The sequence below is a fragment of the Impatiens glandulifera genome, chromosome 4, assembly GCF_907164915.1.
Source record: "Impatiens glandulifera chromosome 4, dImpGla2.1, whole genome shotgun sequence".
NCBI classification, from domain to species: Eukaryota; Viridiplantae; Streptophyta; class Magnoliopsida; order Ericales; family Balsaminaceae; genus Impatiens; species Impatiens glandulifera.
The window spans coordinates 52,314,557-52,336,649 of NC_061865.1; positions in this window are offsets into that span (position 1 = coordinate 52,314,557).

Here is a 22,093-nt window from a genome sequence, read left to right on the forward strand (position 1 = left end):
CGTATAAGTGAGCTTTTTTTCCTATTATATATTTAATATATTAAGAAAAATTACAGTTTTAAAACATTAATAAAAAACAAGAATATTATGTCAAATAAATTAATTTTTTACTTTTGATGTTTTTAATATTTGCTAAATAAGTATTATATTGATTTAAATATTATTAATTGTTGAGTTTTTATTATAAAATATTGTATTATTATTCTTAAGCAAAATTAATAATATAAAATTAAACTAAAGAAACTGATATTGATTTTTTTTAATTTATTTAAAAATTAAAAGTTTTAATTTTTTTTTAACAACAACTATTAAAATAAATAAAGTTTACAAACATCAATAAATATATAATAGAAAAAAAAATCACTTAGACGTACTTGTAAAACTAGTTCACTTGACGTATATACTAATAAAAAATCATTTAAACATATGTACTATAAAAAAATTTGCTCATTTAGCCTCTTTTAGTAATCATAGTTAACTTTTATTTTTAAACTTATATATTTATTAATTAAATATTAATATATTTTATCTCTTCTTCTTTTTCATTAATTAAACCAGGTAATTTATTTTATTCTTAATTTTTTTATTATTTTAATATTAATTTCTCTTTTATATGTTATCTTTCTTTTTTTTATTCCTTTTTTTTATTAGTTTTTATTTCATCATATTGCTTAAATTCTTATTTTTGAAAAAATTTAACAATTTATTTATAAATTTTATGTTTTACTATAATATGTTTTGAATTTTTTTGAATGATTTTTTCTTATTTAATTTAATATAAACAAAAATAAAATTAATAATTTTTTATTTAATTTTTATTCATAATTTATATTAGTAGTAAGGTGCATTGTTTTGTCTAATATTTGATTATTACTATTTTGGGTTTGATGAATGAGTTTTTATTATTATTCATTTTTTAATTCTTAATTAATTTATTTTTGTATTGAAAAATTGTATTGTTGAAAAGATTTTCATTGTTATATTCAATCATTGAGACCAAACAATTTTAAAATAATTAATAATCCATGTGAATATAAGAAAAAAATATAAAAAAGAAAAAAATATATAATATAAAGTTAAAATAATTAATGATGAAGGTTATATATATAAAATAAAATTAAAATAATTAATAATAAATACTCATATATAAATAATAAAAAAGATAAAAAAAAATGGGAAGAATGTCAATTTTACCATTGAACTATAATGAAATATTCACTTATATCACTGAACTAATTTTTGTTCGCTCATACCACTGAAGTTGAGATTAATATTCATCTATGTCACTACTCCACCAAACTTCTAACCCCGTTACGTTTCTGTTAAATGAGACGACATGTGGAATTAACATGTCATCTTTTTTAATTAATATATTGACATGTCATATTTTTTAATTAATATATATTATATTTTTTTATTTATTTAAAATTCTAAATAATAAAACATTTATAAAGTTATTAATAATTTCCTTCTCCTACCTTAATTAACTAAATCCACCATTCTTCTTCTCCGATTCTTGTATTCAAAAGATTCGATTTCTCAAATAAAAGAACCGAAGGGAGACTGACGAGTTAGCGAGAGAATTGAGGGCAATGTGAGATAAGATTTTGATTTCAGAACCCTACCACGACGAACTTTGACATTTAGCTAAGCCTTAGACCTCAACTTTTTCTTCTTATTTCGACCAGTCTCAAACAAAGTTCACAATGAACAATGATGACAGATAATGAAGTTTACAAATCTTCTTCTTTCTGTTGAAGGTTTATTTCTGGATTATTGTTTTGTTCTCTTTCTATATATTTTCTTATCTCTTTAGAGTTTGTTCTCATTTTTCTTCCTATATTTCTGAATTATTGTTCTGTTTTAAAAAGGTGAATCTATCTGAGATTGATTAGGTGAATCAGAAAAGAAGACTTGTGAATTTAGTTAATTAGGGTAAGAGAGAGAAATTATTAATGACTTTATAAATGTTTTATTATTTAGAATTTTAAATAAATAAATATATAATATATAATAAATGAAAAGGAATGAGATATAAAATATATTAATATTTAATTATTAAATTAAAAATTAATCATGGTTACTAAAAGAGGCTAAATGAGCCAATTTTTGATAGTACGTACTTTAAATGACCTTTTATTAGTATATACGTCTAAGTGAGCTAGTTCGTCTAAATGAACTTTTTTTCCTATATAATAATAATAATTGCAACCATCACCATCGATAGAAAACATCAAAGAAATTTAGGCTATTTAGTAAAGACAAAGTTTTAGTCAAAATCAACATTATATGCAATTTTTGAGCAAGAATCAAATAAAATTAAAAGAATCAACTCCAATTAATAAAATTAAGAAAATTCATTCAGCTATGCATAAAAAAAAATAAAAAAAAATATAATAATATTTATTTAATATTTAAATTTTTTAATAAATCACGAATAATATACTAAAATAAAAAATATAACACTCTCATTTCACATTTTATTTATTTCGATATAAAAAATCATCTTCTCACATATCTCATTACATTTTTCTTCTTCTAATTAACCTCTCATATTGTGATATTACACTTTCATTTTAGTCCATTCATATTTTTTAATATTTAGCATCCTGATCTCACATTTTAGTCAATTAAATATTTAATTTATATTTTTTGACCACTTTTAATTATTACCGGCATATTATCTCTTGGCAAACCACCATCCCAATCACATTTGGTTAAAGAGTGTATTTGTTTTGTTAGCTAGGTTACAAATTCGAAACATACCTATATTAATTTCATTTTAGTTGTAAGTTTATAGGTGGGTCAACCGGCTCAAGTATCAATTACTCTTACATATATATTCAAATTAATTATATCTCTTGACCCGGTATCCGGTTAAAAAGTTAAATTTATATTGTTAAAAATGTTCAACGTTGATCAAATTTAGTTTTTAATTTAAGATATAAAGTCTTATTAGTTAGGTGGTCAACGAGTTGTACTTATATTTTTGTTATGTTATAAATTCAAAATATACATATAATATTTTTAATTTTATTTTTAATCATATAATTTTAAACAGTTTCAATTTATTTATTGGTTTGAAGATTAATTCTTTCATTTCATTAGTAAAATATTATTAATAAATACTTGTATTCTAATCTTGAAGATGATAACAGAGAAGAATGGTGTGATATATATATTATAATTAAGAGATATATTTAAAAAAAATGCAAATAATATCTTATTAGAATGAGATTATTTAAATCTAAGAATTTTAAATAAATAAATATTTTTTATTTATTTTTAAATTAATTACATCATTTAATTTATTGATCATAGAACTGACAAAACCTCTAAGAACCAGGATACTTTTAAGATGTATTTATTATAATATTACCGTTTTCAATACTGTGTATTGAGAATATAAATATTTGATTTTATAAAATAATAAAATTATTGTGTTAATAATAAAGATATGATAAATAAAATATATTACAATTTGAATTTCCTTTTGAAAAATATATATTAATTTATATTTTTTAAATTAAATAATATTTTTTTTACAAAAATATATAATACTATAAAATCATAATAGAAGAAATATTAAATGAAAAATAAAATTATTTAAATTTCAAATAAATCTACAAGTTTAAACTACGGGCAATGTTATAAAATTAATGACTTATCAAAGAAAGAGCGCACATTAATATTTAGGTAGGTAGATTTATATATTGTAACGTTACTACATCGGGTTACTGTGGGAGTGAATGGTTAGTCTGACAAGATTTAAATACAAATAAAATTAATAAATAATTTATCAATTTTATTAATAAATAATTTTATTCAATTAAATAAAGTATATTGTAATTTTTTTTATTAAAAATAAAAGGAAAAAGAAAAGAGTATATGTTACTAGTCAATTTGGCACCAATTAAAATTTAATTATTAAATTTAGTCTTGATAATTATAAATACAAGCAATATAAAGAATAATGTTGAGATATAAATGGACAAATTTAAAATTGTATTTAAATTAATAATCAATAAATAATTTAATATATATTTTGAAAAGTAATAATGATTAATTTTAATTAAAATATATTAATATATATTTTTTTAATTAAAAAATATTTTTTTAATAAAAATATATAATACTATAAGACCATAATAAAAGAAAAATTAAATAAAAAATAAAATTATTTAAATTTCAAATAAATCAACAAGTTTAAACCAATGAGGATGTTACAAAATTAATGACCTATCGACGTTAATATTTAGGTAGATTTATTGTAACGTTACTATCTGATTATTATTGTGGATTGGTTACTGTGAGCGTGAGTGGTTAGTCTAACAAGATTTATACAAATAAAATTAATAAATAATTTATCAATTTTATTAATAAATAATTTTATTCAATTGAATGAGTATATATGTAATTTTTTTTTATTAAAAATAAAAGGAAAAAGAAAATAGTATATGTTACTAGTCAATTTGGCACTAATTAAAATTTAATTATTAATTATATATATATAAAAGTGAATTAAATTTAGTCTTGATAATTGTAAATACAAGCAATCTAAAAAATAATGTTGAGATATAAATGGACAAATTCAAAATTGTATTTAAATTAATAATTAATAGATAATCTAATATATAATTTTAAAAGTAATAATGATTAGTTTTAATTAAAATATATTAATATATATTTTTTAAATTAAATAATATTTTTTTATAAAAATATATAATACTATAAGCCCTCGTAGATATAGGATAATAATATAAATAGTAAATTTAAATTGTTGTTTAGTTACATAATTTTCTATCTACATTATTATATTTAGTATAAATTATACATGGTTTTTGATAGGTATAAACATTACTAATTATATTTTCCCCCTATTTAAGTTTGTATATAAATTTCTTTTCTCACTAGATCATTTCATTTTTTATTTTTTATTTTACCTCTCTTCAAACTTTATCCATATTCCTTCTTCATTAACCTCAATTGAAAATGCAGGAAGAACTGCATAGCTTATCCTTAGCTGTTGATTAGAAATTATGATCATATTTTATATTTATAATAATTAAATTTGATTTGTATGAATTCATTAAAATAATATATATATATATATATATAATCATATTACATTATTATTTTTTAAATATTTATATGATAAATATATATTATTTTTACTAAGTTAAATATTATTTTATTAATTTAAATATAACTAATAATAAAAATTAAATAAGATAAATATTAAAATAGTAATTAAAATAATTTTTATAAATATAAAGATAAAATAGTCTTTTATCTTTTTATTACTTTTATTTTATATCACAAACCAAACACAAAATTATAAAATATATACAATTTATACCTCTTTTATACCTCTAATCAAACACATATAACCTATATAATTTATACATCTTAATACCCTCATATAACTTATACCTCCCTACACTTATACCAGTATAATTAGTATTATGTACCAAACTGACCCTAAGAACATAATAGAAGGAAAATTAAATAAAAATTAAATTATTTAAATTTCAAATAAATTAACGAATTTAAACCACGGGTAATGTTACAAAATTATTGACTTATCAGAAGAAAGAACAACTGTAATATTTAGGTAGGTAGATTTATATATTGTAACGTTACTATCTGATTATTATTGTGGATCGGTTACTGTGGGCGTGGGTGATTAGTCTGACAAGATTTAAAAATAAAATAAAATTAATAAATAATTTACAAATTTATTAATAAATAATTTTATTCAATTAAATGGAGTATATATGTAATGTTTTTTTATTAAAAATAAAAGGAAAAAGAAAGGAGTATATGTTACGAAGTCAATTTGGCACTAATTAAAATTTAATTATTAACTATATATATATGAGTGAATTAAATTTAGTCTTGATAATTATAAATACAAGTAATATAAATATAAAGAATAATGTTGAAATATAAATGGGCAAATTCAAAATTGTATTTAAATTAATAATTAATAGATAATTTAATATATATTTTTAAAAGTAATAATGATTAATTTTAATTAAAATATATTAATATATATATTTTAAATTAAATAATATTTTTTAATAAAAATATATAATAATATAAGACCATAATAGAAGGAAAATTAAAAAAAAATAAAATTATTTAAATTTCAAATAAATCAACAAGTTTAAACCATTTAAACCACTAACAATGTTATAAAATTAATGACCTATAAGAAGAAGGAGCATTAATGACCTATCAAAAAAAAAGAGCTACGGTAATATTTAGGTAGATTTATTGTAACGTTACTATCTGATTATTATTGTGGATCGGTTAATGTGGGCATGGGTGGTTAGTCTGACAAGATTTAAATATAAATAAAATTAATAAATAATTTATCAATTTTATTAATAAATAATTTTATTCAATTGTTGTAATGTTTTTTTTTTATTAAAAATAAAAGGAAAAAGAAAAAAGTATATGTTACGAGTGAATTTGGCACTAATTAAAATTTAATTATTAACTATATATACTTATATATAATTATAAGTGAATTAAATTTAGTCTTGATAATTATAAATACAAGCAATATAAAGAATAATGTTGAGATATAAATGGACAAATTTAAAATTGTATTTAAATTAATAATCAATAGATAATTTAATATATATTTTTAAAAGTAATAATGATTAATTTTAATTAAAATATATTAATATATATTTTTTAAATTAAAAACTATTTTTTTATAAAAATATATAATACTATAAGACCATAATAGAAGGAAAATTAAATGAAAAATAAAATTATTTAAATTTCAAATAAATCAACAAATATATACTTATACAAGTAGCTCACTTACCTGATAAAAATGTCATTTAAATGTACGTACTATCAAAAATTGACTCATTTAGCCTATTTTAGTAAACCATGATTAATTTTTAATTTTTAATTTATATATTTAATAATTAAATATTAATATATTTTTTTCCTCATTTTTTTCATTTATTACTAATAAATGAACTTTCTATTTTTTTTTTATTTCTATAGAGTATTTATTATTGATTATTTTAATTTAATTTTTTATATATAACATTCATTATTAATTATTTTAATTTTATATTTTTTCTTCTTTTTTATATTTTTTTCTTATATTCACATAGATTATTAATTATTTTAAAGTTGTTGGTCTTAATGATTGAATATAACAATGAAAATCCTTTCAACAATAAAAATTTTTCAACACAAAAATAAATTAATTAAGAATTAAAAATTAAATAATAATAAAAACTCATTCATCAAACCCAAAAGAGTAATAATCAATTATTAGACAAAACAATACCCTTACTACTAATATAAATCATGAATAAAAATTAAATAAAAATTATTAATTTTATTTTTGTTTATATTAAATTAAATAAGAAAAAATCATTCAAAAATATTATAGTAAAACATAAAATTTATAAATAGATTGTTAAATTTTTTTCAAAAATGAAAATTTAAGCCATATAAGAAATAAAAACTAATAAAAAAAAAGAAAAATAACATATAAAAGAGAAATTAATATTAAAATAATAAAAAAAATTAAGAATAAAATAAATTACCTAGTTTAATTAATAAAAAAGAAGGAGAGATAAAATATATTAATATTTAATTAATAAATATATAAATTTAAAAATAAAAGTTAACCATGATTACTAAATGAGCTAAATGAGCCAATTTTTGATAGTACATATGTTTAAATGATCTTTTATTATTGTATACGTCTAAGTGAACTATTTGTACAAGTATATACGTCTAAGTGAGTTTTTTTCCTATTATATATTTATATCGGCAAAATAATATTAAAATTTAATTATATTTTAATTTTAATTTTAAAAATTAAGTTTTTATAATTAATTTAATATCTAATTTGTTTAGATAATAAAATCAATCTATTAAGTTATTGAAAAAATATATATACTTTAGAGTTGAATCTTAAATAAAAAAGAATTACTAAAACTAATTAATTTGTTAAGAACTATTTGATTTTGAAAAAAAAAATCATGGTTGCTGCAATCTAATTTTTCATATAAAAATTAAAACTTAATTATTTAAAAACAATATATATATATTAATTATTTTGAAAATTTCATGTTTTTACTCTACCGTAATTTCATCGGTATCATACTTTATTATTTTTTTATATACTGAAAAATTTATAATCTCTCCTTTTAACCCTTGTTATCATATATATATATATATATATATAATTTTGATTTGAAAATTAAAAGAGTTAATAACATGTTTAGTAGACTTTAATATTTTAGTTTTTTATAATGGGCCGATCCAATTCTATATATATAATCTATATCTATTGGACTTATTTATAAGTGCAATCATACACTTAATAAAGTTTAAGTCTTTTTTTTGTGAACCTCGTTTCCAGAGTCCAGACCTAGTACGGTATATAGGTTGGAATTTAGAATGATTGAATTATATATAAACTCTTATAGTCATAACTATACTGTATGTCTAATCTCCTCCATAATAATCTTTTTTTAAGAAAACGTGATTAAGTTTTATTTTGATAAATCATATAAAATCTATATTATTTATTTATTGTTTACATCATCTCACATCTTATTAAGACTTTAGCATAAAATTTGTTATAGTCATTCTTCCTTCACCAGCTTTAAGATCACTTTCGATTGAGAGGGTATTATTTTTTTTTTTAATTTTTGAGACCTTTTAACACATTCTAAGCTTGGTCTATTATTTTATTTGACAACTCTCTAACATATTCTGTATTAATTTTAACACTTTTTTTTAAGATGTTTATCTTATTTTGGCCTGTCTACTATATTATGATCCAATTAATAAACATATTTTATCAGTTCAACAACAGGTCTTCCTCAAAACTCAATTCCTAACCAAGTAGTTGATGAATCCCTCCTTTTGCTGGAGTACTATATATGATTTTCATGATTTAAGTGTCGAACCATGGTGACCAAGAGGAAAACAATGTTCTTCTTGAGTCGCAGATGTCTCACATGGGTGGTTTTCTCGCGCCTCTTCATTCCCTCTTCTCCTAGAGACTTTCTCTCGCCCTTCTGAGAAAATGGCATCCCGATGACGGGTAGGGCTAACCCCCAATGGGCTTGAGGGTTATAGTCTCATACATATTTTATAGAATAATAACGATTTCACATTAGACTTTGAATCTATATTGAAATAAATAAAATATTTTTTCTACCAATATTTTCACGTGCTAACAAATAAAGAGATAAATAGATGGATCTCAATCCTAAGTCCTAAATCATAATTTTGAAACATAGTTGACATTCTTAGGACCACGTTTTTTAGTGTTATCATGTCTTTTCACATGCCTTGAGCATATGGATTATCTTTGAAGATAAAAAAGCTGCCATTGTTGAAAAAGAATCACCCCCCGAAAGGGAAAAAAAGTTTGGTTTTAGGACCATCATATCAACCAAGTGATAGAAAAAGAATGGTTCATAGGAGATGGTCAAGCCATCCACCTTTAACAGCACCATCACCTCTCTTTCTCCTTTTTTTCATCGAATCCTTGCCATTTGTTTATAAAAAAAAAAAGTGAAACACGACTAAATAGTTGCGTATAGATAAAATTTTGTATTATTATGCAAAAATTGTCTAGTTATTGAGGTTAATATGTTTGTAATGATGTAATTATGTTAGGGCTCATATGAGAGCTTTAACAGATTTATTTGTGTTATTTATTTATTTTTACGGTAGAAATGTGACACAAATCTTTAATTTTTTAATATTTTTCAATTTAATTAATATTTATATCTCTAATTCTACAAATATGTAAACTCTATTTCTTATCCGAGAGAAATATAAAATATATAAAAAATGGTAGAGAACTTTAGTAGAGCAAAATTAACCTAACAAGAAGAAAAGTTGGAAGGTCAATTTAAGAACAATTTTCTCCACATATAAAATTTCTACTCTAAATGCAATGATTGTTACAAGACCAATGTTTGTACAACTTTCCTTAATTTGATGTTCTTTAAACACACATTGACAAACAGTCCTCCTCATTTGACCAAACAAAGCCTTTTCTGCCCTAAATCATTTAAAAACTACACAACAAATAGAATATTCATCATCCACTACCCTTCTTGTTAAAGAACATGAATAGTTTATCCATCTCAACTTTCAAATTCGAATTAAGTTTTCACAAGTGGCACCCAATAAATTATTGTTTTTTGACATTTGATAACAAGATATTGATTCATCATCACTTTAAAGAATATTCATGTGATCATTTGTTTCGATAATTCAGCCGCCTACATAATGGCGAGAAAAGAAGACGTTAAAACTCATAATCAAAGAAATTGTAACCCACCAAACCAAGAATCATATAGATAATAAATATATTGAGGAATTTATTTTATGTGATCATTATATGAACAAGTCCCATACTCATTCATAAATGGTTGTCTCTATAGAAGAGGTAGTGCGTTCAAAAAGGTGCTTTGATTTTTCATTTGTGTGTGGACATTGATAGTGATTCATGCATATGCTTTGTTACTTTTTTAGATACTAGATATACTAGAATCTCTTCACTAGGTCCCAACTTTTTTAAATTAAGTCACACTTAGAAAATGGCAAACAATTAGGAACATACTATGAACGAAAACAACATAACGGGAAAGATGGATGAACATGTATAAAGAGGAAATAATGGGGGTTCACGCTTCCTCCTCGATCCATTGTACATCCATCCCATAGATAGATCGACAATTTTCTTGTTGACTAAATCAGACAACCCTAGTTAGTATCGGTAGGATTATTAGTGATGATCAAGCACTTTAGAATACTTGTGTGCCAAGTTATATTCTCGGACAACTTTCAATTTCTTTCCTTCTAAATAATTGAACACGTAATGATCAAGATTTTTCCTTGACCAAAACAACATTCACACCTAATCCGCACCTCAATCATTTGATTGATCGTCGACATGACCCATTAAAGATCCAACACACTCCAAAAAGTCCATTACTATGTTTCCATATATGTATAACACTATACCAAAAATATGGTCATCAAATTCTTAAACTTAACTAGTAAGGGCTATAAAAAAATGATGAACAAACCCTATTACGACGGATCTTGATTGTGGCTAGGGCAACAATAATATTCACGAGCAAACCTAATATAAATTCCGTTCCTTTGTTTTACGGATTTTGATTGCTTTGTGAATATATAAAATTGTGTGTATGTATGTAGGATATGTGTTAAGAATATGTATAAGAACTCAAAAAGAATTTGTGGATTCTTTTTCTAATCAGTTGGCCTAATTGAAGATCACAACAATATTCCCCATGTGTTATTTATTTTGGATATTAAATAATAAGAAGGTTTCTATTTAATTTACATTAATTGCATATGATATAAAATGCCAAACACATTACACATGGCAAAGATTTATAGTGAAGAAAGTGATTACAACACGTAGGAGATCTATAGAAAATATCACTAGAAAAACAATTTATCTTCTTTTAAATAAACAACAAATTAGATAACACTTTAAAAATTCTTTTTAATGATTCGGTCTCGTTTTGTTTTTATACAACTCAATATTTAACGCATTTTTTGTTAATCGTTTTTTTTCTTCTAAAATGCATATAAATAAATTAAAAAAAAATCAATAAAATGTAATTGGATTCATTTTTAAAAGTTTTAAAATTAAGCTAAACTAAAATATTGCAAGTGAAGGAAACAAAATGAATTTTACATTTTAAGAAAAACTTCTTTATATATATATATTATATACATTGAATCAATGTAAAGCATAAATATGAAATAAAATATTATCCATCCAATTATACAAACCTCTACAATTATTTAAGAACATCTAAGATGGTGTAGTGTCACCTTTATGAGATAAAGGTAGTTTAATTTTATAGAATGAATAATTGAAGGTCTATTTATTATTAAATAAAAAATCTCATTGATGTTAAGAGATCACCAACTAAATTCTATTTTGATCCTTATAAATTTGGGAGTATTTCAACACTCACATAATTATCACTTAAATATGACAATTGAAGAGACAATTTGGCAAAGCTTGAGAGAAAACATATTAAATTGGATTGGTTATCATCAGAATCTAGATGTATTAGCTGTTAATATTGGATTGTGACGAAATCATTAGAACTTGTTTGGTTCAAATTCTCTTCTAAAGATAGTTACATCTCTAAAATACCTTTTTTATAAAATTATATTTTAAAAATGGTATAAATTGCCTCTTTTTATTAATTATACATAAGGTTTTTTTCCTTGTTTTCTTGTTTGGGTTGGTGTTATATTTTTCTGTCTTTTCTTTTTCTTTGGCAAATTTTTTTCATTTTAACAACTTTTTTAATGAGATATTTTTTAAATATAAGTAGTTAAGTAAAAATCAAGTTCAATTGTCAAAGAGACTTATGTAATATACCAATGTCTTGCATCTTAATGAATTAGAATTGGGTGGACTTGAAATTTTTTGAGGTGAGCTTAAAAATAAAGAAAAAATATAGATAAAATAAGTGAAAAATAAAGGAAATGGGTTTTACTTTACCTTTTTAAAAATAATTGAGAAACAATAATGAATTAAATTGAAATAAATAAATAAATTAGGGAGCATGCATGTCACCTCTCTACCCTATCAAAAGTTATTTTATCCAATGGTTTAATGGACATTAAGAACACTTAAATTTAAATAAATTTAGTCTATCCGCAAATTGTGTAACTCATTAAATATACCCTTTGAACAATAAACATAAACAATGAATTTGTAGAGAAGAAGTTGTAGAGAATGACAAAAAAAAAATTAAATAATATTTAGTGAGAATATCAACAATTTAGTCACCAATCTAGATAGGATGTAATAATATAATATTATATCTTTTTTTAATTAAGAACAACTAGCCTACATTCATTTCAGATGAAATTGAACTCGTGACATTTTGGTCTCTTAATTAGTCGATTTTTACACTATGCTATAATGATGGGTTTATAATAGAATATTATGTGAAAGACAATTTTGAAAAGTGAAAATTCATTTTAGAATATTTTCCGTGTAAACATAATAATAGTCTAATATTAAAGAAATGCAACTTCAATTTTGTTACACTATAAAACAGAAAGTATGAACATAGAATGGGAAAGTTTCCCTATTAAACTTCCTTTGCATTTGATTATGTATTGCAATTAACTTGACATATTTTTTGTTTATATATTTATCTTTACAAGTAAATGTGAAAGTAGTTTTTTTTTTAATAATATTATATAAAGTTTGTGATGTATATCCAGTATTAATTAAAAAGTTTATGATATAGAGCAAAAATGTGTACAGTTTTCTATAAATCCTAAAGTTCATACATAAATAATACATAATCATAAAAGGAGTGAGTGAAAGATTCGGTTAGAGTGTATAAATTATATTTTCTTTTATTCAATCAACTAATCATACTTTTATATATATATATATATATATATATATATATATATATATATATATATATATATATATATATATATATATGTGCTTGTTAAAGAGTTAAGAAGTAAAATAATTTAATTAGAGTTAGACAAGATAAGTATTAGTTGGATTAATACGATATTCGATTCGAATTTCGAAAAATACTAATTTGGATTAGATTGAGATCGGATCGAATTGAGTCCGAAACGGAATAAATTCAGATTAAATTAGGATTATTCAAATCATCTAAACTATATAAATAAAAATATATTTTTTAATTTGTTTTCTTTAAATTACATTTCACCTAAGTATAATATATATTTTTACTTATTTATGTATTTTTTAGTCAACAAGATATTTTTTCTTGATTTAAATTATAAATAAACGAAATTAATTATAACATTAAAAATTTAATACTATTTTTTTATAATTAAATATATTAAACATTAAATAATAAAATAAATTAAATAATTAGATTTTCTTAATTCAAAAGATGAGCATTTCACGGACTAATTAATCTGAATCGAGTCCGAATTACAAAATTAGATTAACTATTTCGGCTTGTATTAAATTTGGATTGAGTTTAATACGGATTGGATTTGAATAATCCAATTAATTTAAAATTATTGAATAATTTCAATAATTTTAAGTTAACATTTATAAATATATAAATATTTTTAGTTTGGATATGTATTATTTAGTAAAATGGTTTAGATTATGAATTAAATAAATTTAGTTTGAATTTAATACGGATAGAACAAAAACGAATTAGTTTTACCCGTTTGCTCCCCTAGAGTTAGAGATGAGTATTGATTTGTTGTTATAGCTTATTATTCTTAGACTTCAGGTTTTAATGAGTAACTAAATCATATACTAATTAAAAAAAATCATATACTAATTAAATAATTGGTGGTTGGATATATGTCAATCTCATGAAATGTTTGGATATTTCCATAGTAAATTTTTTGAATTTGTTTAAAACTCTATCTTCTTTAGTTTTGAAAACATAGATCCAAAACTTCTTAAAATGATTATCAATAAACATATAGAGTAAAAAACACTACTAATAGTCTGTACCTTAAAGGTCCACAAACGTCTAAATACACAAGCTCTAAGAGAGATTACTTTTTGAAGGAGGATTATGTTTGAACGATGCTCGAGTTTACTTTCCTACAAGACAATAAGAACAATTATCCAAATCTGTCTCACTCAAACCTGAATAACATTTTTCTTAACCATCAAAATCAACTCATTTTCACTAATGCGACCAAATCTTCGGTGCCATAACTTGGAAACTTCTTTACTTCGTACAACATTCACATTATCATTACTTATCAAAAAAATGCATTAAATATTGAAAACTTATCTCCTCGAGTTACACTGACTTTTTGAAATTTTCCATTTTCCAGAACTAAAAGAGCTTAAGAAACCAGGGGCGGAGCCACCCATGGGCTAGGGTGGGCTCCAGCCCCACCTAAATTAAAATCCTAAAAGAAAAATTTGTATATATGTGTTTGACATGTGAGTATTAGCCCAATTGGCTATGTTATTGAAATGTGAATATGAGGTCAGGTGATCAAACCCTCACCTTTAACTTATTATATTTTATAAAAAATTATATATAAAATTTTGTAAATCATATAATAATATTATTTATTTTAAAATTATATTTATATAATAATTATACATTATTTTTTTTATTTCAATATAATTAATAATACAAATTATTTATAAGGGTAAAATATAAAAATTAAAATAATAATAATAGTGTTTTATATTTCTTAATTTTAAACTATTTCAAAAATTTATAAGAAAATATAAATTAATATTAATAAGCAAGTTAAAATAAAGAATTTGATATCCCTACTTAATAACTTAACAAATCTCCTAGAATTGATGTTGATGTAAGTTCTCTTAAACTTGATCCAACATTACGTATTCCGATATGGAAATATCCTTTTAATCAAAGGGATGAAATTAGACAAGCTTATATCAAGATGAGGTCATATCAACCTATTAAGGATGAGTACCCGCCGACCAAATTTGGAAATCAAAATCGATGGTTCCAAAGTAATTAGTTTAAGAAATTTACTTGGTTAGAATACTCTCTCCTTTGAAAGATGCTGCTTTTTGTTTCCCATGTTTCTTGTTTTAACATAAGCAACCCCAAAAACCTACATTTACAATAGATGGATTTAAATATTGAAAGCGAGTTAATGATGAGGATAAATGCTCTTTTTTTATGCATATAGGATATAATATTTCACCACATAATAGGGCAGTTGAATATCTTGATAATCTAATGAATATCCTTGTCATATTGACAAAGTACTAAATGCACAGTATTCAGATGAAAAACAAAATAACAGATTACGGCTTACAGCAACTATTGAAAGCACTCGGTGGCTCACTTTGCAAGCGTGTGCATTGAGAGGGCATGACGAGTTTCCATCTTCTAATAATCGTGGAAATTTTATTAAAAAAAAGCGGAACATAGAAAGTTAAATCTGAGATACAAGTTGGAGTCAGCCCTAGGTAATTTTTCATCCTGGCTCCGCCCCTGTAAGAAACCATCATCAATAAACTTTCTAGTTGAAATCAAATTCAACCTCATGTTTGGAGCATTTCGAATATCTTTAAGCAACAAGTTCCACCCATTGCTAGATTTAGGAAAACATCGCCAGTACCAATAACCTTACTTATGACATTATTATATATCTTTAATACTCCAAAATTACCAGAAATATAAGATTTAAAGTCATCTTTCTTTGGCCTAACATGCATGGCAACTCCTGTGTCAAACACCCAAGTTGACTCATCGCATACAAGATTAATTGTATTTTCGTCGTGAACAATGACGAGATCATAGGTAGTTACTAAGACACGATCTTTAAAATCATATTTCTTTTGTTTAGTACATGTTCACTTCATTCTTGAGTTTGTAACAATTCTTCTTTATGTGTCCAATTTTACTACAATGGTAATATTAAACTGCCTTATATTTTTGACTTAGACTTGTTTCGACTCTTATGTCTCGTATTATCTTTCTCACATCTACTATCATGTCTTTCTCGATATTCAGCAACAAACACATTTGATTGTGATGAAGAACCTTGAGATTTTAATCTCAATTCTTTATTCAAGACACCACTTTTGACCATCTCTAATGTTACTACACCATTATAAATAGAGTTACAAAGAGAAACTTTTAAAGTCTCCTATAAATCAGGTAAACTAGTTAATAACCAAATCCCTTAAACATCGTCTTCGAAGTTTATTCTCATTCCTGACATCTGATCAAGAACACCCTAAAAGTCATTCAAGTGATTAGCCATAGAAACAATATCATTATATCTCAAATGAATAATCTTTTGGAGAAAAAACAATTTGTTACTTCCCGTCGTTGAATCATACAAATTATTAAGTTTACTCCACAAAGTAGGTGCATGTGTCTCATGTTGTATATGGTTATTAACATTCCCTCAACAAATTGACGAACTGAACCACATACTTGTTTATGCTCAAAAACACATTCCTCATCAGATATGGGAATGGGTTTCTCACTAAAAATTAGATAAATACAAAAACTTCACAAATAAAAGATATTTCATTTTACACTTTCATATAGTATAGTTTGAACCATTCAACAAAATTATTATATTTGTGTTAATCTTCATAAACCAATCAAAAATCTAAAACATTTAGAACTTGGCTATAATACCACTATGTTGGGAATAAAGAGGAATAATCACACTTGTGATAATTACTATTCTCCACTTGGTTGGATCTTTAGGAGCGAGAAATAACAGACATAAATAGAAATATAAATGACACAAGAACACCAAAAATTTAATATGGAAAATCTTTTCAAATCAAGGAGTAAGAACCACATAATTTTCCTCCAAAATGAGAATCACTATAATAAAAAATTAAACACGAAACAAATGAAGATAAAAGATAAAACAAAGAAGAGATTTCACTATCTCTTTATAAATATGTATTAGATGTCTCTCAGATGTGTTTTTGTGGAATTAGTCCTAGGGTTTTGAGGCTCAATTTGGTGTGTCTCAATGTTAGGTACAAAAAGGAGAAGGAAGATATGTGCGATTATTTATTTAATTAAAAAAGGTATAAAATCACATAATAGTGAAGATGTCAATCAAACCGTATTATTATGGAAATGTCAATTAAATCGCCACGAGATCATATCATGGTGGATATGTCAAAGATATCACATGAAATTTACCCTATTTATGAATTCTAAAAGTATATATATATATTCTAAACGAGAATAGCGTGAGACCAAAAAAAATCTAGAACAAACAAAGAGAGCTAGAGTTTGTTATCTTTATTATAACTATATTGAATCGATTCTTCGAAAGCATGACGTAAGACATTGTTGGTTCAAACTTGGGTAAGTTTCTTGTGTTGTTATTTTGTTATTTCTTACTTTTACACTATTGTTATGCATTCCACTATGGTTGCTATTATTCCGCATTCATTCTTAGGGTCATAATTTTTCACCATAAACTGGTATTAGAGCCAAGTTGGGTTAAGGCAGTCGCAGTTCAATTTTTTTGGTGAGTTTTCTTGATTTGGTCAATTATTTTGAAGATTAGAGATGGGGTCGACTTCTAGGGCTAATATCGAGAAGTTCGATGTGGCGAAGGACTTTGGGTTATGAAATATAAAGATGAGGACACACTTAGGCAATACGGGAGTTGTTAAAGCACTCGAGGGAGAATCACAATTATCGGCCTTGATGGACACGGAGAAAAAGATGGATGTGTTGGAAAGGGACTATAACACCTTGATTTTTAGTCTTAGTGATAATGTGCTGCGAGAGGTTGTTAGTGTCATGACAACAACAAAGGTGTGGCTTTAGTTGGAGTCTTTGTATATGACTAAGACAATGTCGTCTCGAATCTACATCAAGTAGAGATTCTTCAAGTTTATAATGGTTGAGGGGAAAGACTTATAGACACATCTCGACGATTATGTCAAGATTCTCCTTGATTTGGAAAACATAAGAGAGAAATATAAAGATGAGGATAAGACGCTGATGCTTTTGAATTCTTTACCGAAGTCGTATGAGACGTTTGTAGACATACTCAAGCATGGGAGGGAGGAGCTTACCCTCGATGAAAAGATGAGTGCGTTGAGAATGAATAACCAAAAGAAGAAAAATAAATAGAGAAATGTAAGTGGAGATGGACTCTTGGTTCGAGTGAAAACTGAGAAGAAAGACAATAAAAGAAAGAAGAAGAGGTGTTCGAAGTCTCTTAGGAAGAAATCTACTAAGTGCTACAATTGTGACAATAAAGGGTACTTTAAGCGAGATTGTCCAAATTTGAGTAACGACTGAAAGAAGAGTAGAGAAGCAGCGGTTGTTCAAGAAGTCGAGAATGGGTACGAAAGTACGGATGTGGTTGTTCAAGAAGTCGAGAATGGGTACGAAAGTACGGATGTTCTCGTTGTCTCCACTAATTAGTCCGACAAACGTTGGATTATTGATTTTAGGTGTTCGTTCCATATGACACCTTACGAGAGTTGGTTCGAGACCATGAGAAGACTTCGGTGAACGATGTTTTGTTAAGTAACAACAAGTCGTACAGGGTGATGGAGATCGGAATAGTGCGTTTGAAGATGCATGATGGAATCGAGAGGGTATTGACGAACGTATGACATGTCCCAGATCTTTGAAGGAATTTAATCTCTCTCGACTCACTAGGACAACTTGGTTTTGCATTGAAGGGTGAGAAGAACGTATTGAGGGTCACAAAGAGGTTGCTAGTGGTAATGAGAGACGTACGAGAGAAGAGTCTTTACGTCTTTCAAGGTAGCACCTTGGTTGGTGATATGGCGGTAGTGGCGGGGCCTCGAGATGTATCACCTACGAGTCTATGACATAAGAGATTGGGGCACGTGAGTGAGAGGGGTTTGAAGGAGTTGAGTAAAAGAGACTATTTTGGCAAGGAGAAACATGATGATTTAGAGTTTTGCGAGAAACTAATATTACTTGTAAATTTTTTTTTACTACAAATACTCTAAGAAAATCACAAAACCATCAAAGTCCAATCTCAAAAATACACATAAAACGTATCTATAGTTTATTAGCCATGTTGTTATAAGAAATACATATTTTTAGAGCTCCGATATAAAACATTACTTTCTTAAATTAATCGTCTCTCGAGAGTAGAGAAGTAGAATAAGCGTTTTAGAATAACTGACATCTCTTAAAAGAAAATGTAGGCAAGAAAGTATCACTTGTACTGAGCGCAATATAATCAATCTAATGAGAGCTTTATTGTGATTATACATTGCTAAAATAGTTAAGTGGAACATAAAGAGGGACATGAAAATCATCACAATAAAGCTTTGTCCCACTTAGCCAAAGATGAAAGAGATCATTCTCGTTCCATTTCCACACATGTTTATCTCTTGTCCATAAAGGACGACTACTCTAATAATAAATTGTTGTCCAAAAGCATATTATCAAAACACAAATTTGGACAAATTTGGATCTTAGTTTGATTGGATAGTGGTCTGAAATACTTCAAACCAAACCTCTCTAAAAGATATTAGAGAAGCTTGTCCTATCGAGAAATCTTTCAATTCTAGACATTGATATGTATGTTCCTCTTCCAAGTAAATCTTCTTTTGTCCAACAAAGATCTATACAAAAGTCACTAGAGAACTCAAAAAAACAAGTCATATCCTTTGTTAACCATTTTCATGTCTCCAACAAAACATATAGGCTAGTCTCATTCACATAGGAAAAAGGTCCTTGCGAGCACTAGCCACGGTCATAATTTATGAAAAGAGCCCATACAAAATTAAACATTGGGAAAATTCAACACTAGTAGATCAATTGCAAACTCGATTTTATCATATGTCAACATCAAAAAGTATCAAAACACCCCACGAAGCTACAAGAGTCGCACATTCAACCGATCTCACCTACATAGAAAATCATTGACTAGATAGGAAATCATATTCTCAACAATTGACTAAAGAGTAAGGAACACAACAGCATGCTAAGGAATGATGAGCAACAATGCAAATGAATGGTGGTCCTATATGTACCACCATTTGCTTCATTCATTCAAACCAAGCTAAATTGGCATTTTTTCCCTCATTTAAATTATATCTTTATATAATGGGTACAACCCTAATATACAATAAAAATTCAAAACAATTCATCGTGACTCAGAGTTTTTTTTGTTCATTTTGTTTTTGATATTAACTTAGATAATTTTAATATTTACTCACGATTATTTATAATTATATCATGACTTATAATCAACTCATTTAAATTATTTTCACGACGAATATTATTGTACTACCCTTATCAATCATATATATTTACACTAGATCATATTGTTCAAACAATTGTAGAAATATCGCTCAAACTAATTAAGCTATCCACTTTTGCAATTTGTTCTTTTTCATTGTCTAGCCTTAGTGGCCAAACAACTAGGGGCATGTTGGTTGACGACACTAGTCATTGTCATTTCATCTAAAAGTAGGTTCATTTGGCTTTTATTGTTCGTCAATGGATCATCTTGAGGATTTTGATCTATCCAACTCATCTCCCTCCTAAATAATACTACAAAAGTTCATATAACATCAAACAATTTGGACCCTCTTGTGGAACTTGATTGAAATTCATTGGGTTGTGTCGGGTCTACTCGAAGTTGCTTTGAGGATTAGTTCGGGACCTAAAGGAGTTGGGTGTAAGAAAGCATTGAAAGATAATTCATGTCATTTTCATGGGTCATTTGGTAATTGACGAGGAACAATTAATAGAACATTTGATAATTATTCTAGGATAAGTTTAGTAATATTTTTTAAGTTTATACATAATATTATAAAATCCATTAAATCGATCATAAATCTAATTTTTATTGAAACTTTTATTTTTTGACTTATGAAAAAATCAAATGATATCATCCACTAATTACCAACATTTTACAATTTATATAAAAATGTAATACTATTTAGTTAACAATTATACCATTATTAGCATTAATACTTTGTAAGAGAATAACTGTTCATATATTTGTATATATATGTTATGCATAATGTGATATTATATTTTTTTATTTCAATGATTTCGAGATTAAAACAAAATATTTTTAACATTTCACACATTAATTTTTTTTAAATGTGTTAGTTATTTATACTCATGTATCATCAATAAATGTAAAGTTGAATAAAGTTATATTAAAATTGCTATTGAATACATTTCTCTCTAAGTCTGCCACTTGACTATACTCAGAGTCGGCCATGGGTAAGCCCGGCAAGCCCTCGGGTTAGGGCAGCTTACACCCTAGGATAACTCATTTGTTAAAAATATTAAGTTATTTAGTTAAATATTTTATAATTTTAAACATAAAATGTTTTAAAACATTTATATGATTATTAATTTAAATTTCACTAAAAACAATTTTTTTATCAATTTTTTAGATTATACCTAAGAAAACAAAAATATACTGACCTTTTTTCTATCGGAGTTGAGGCAACCTATAACTCGGGGCCGACTCTGACTGTACTCAGTTTTGAGATTGAATTAGTTGATTTAGATAGTGATTTTGATGATTAAATGAATCATATACATAC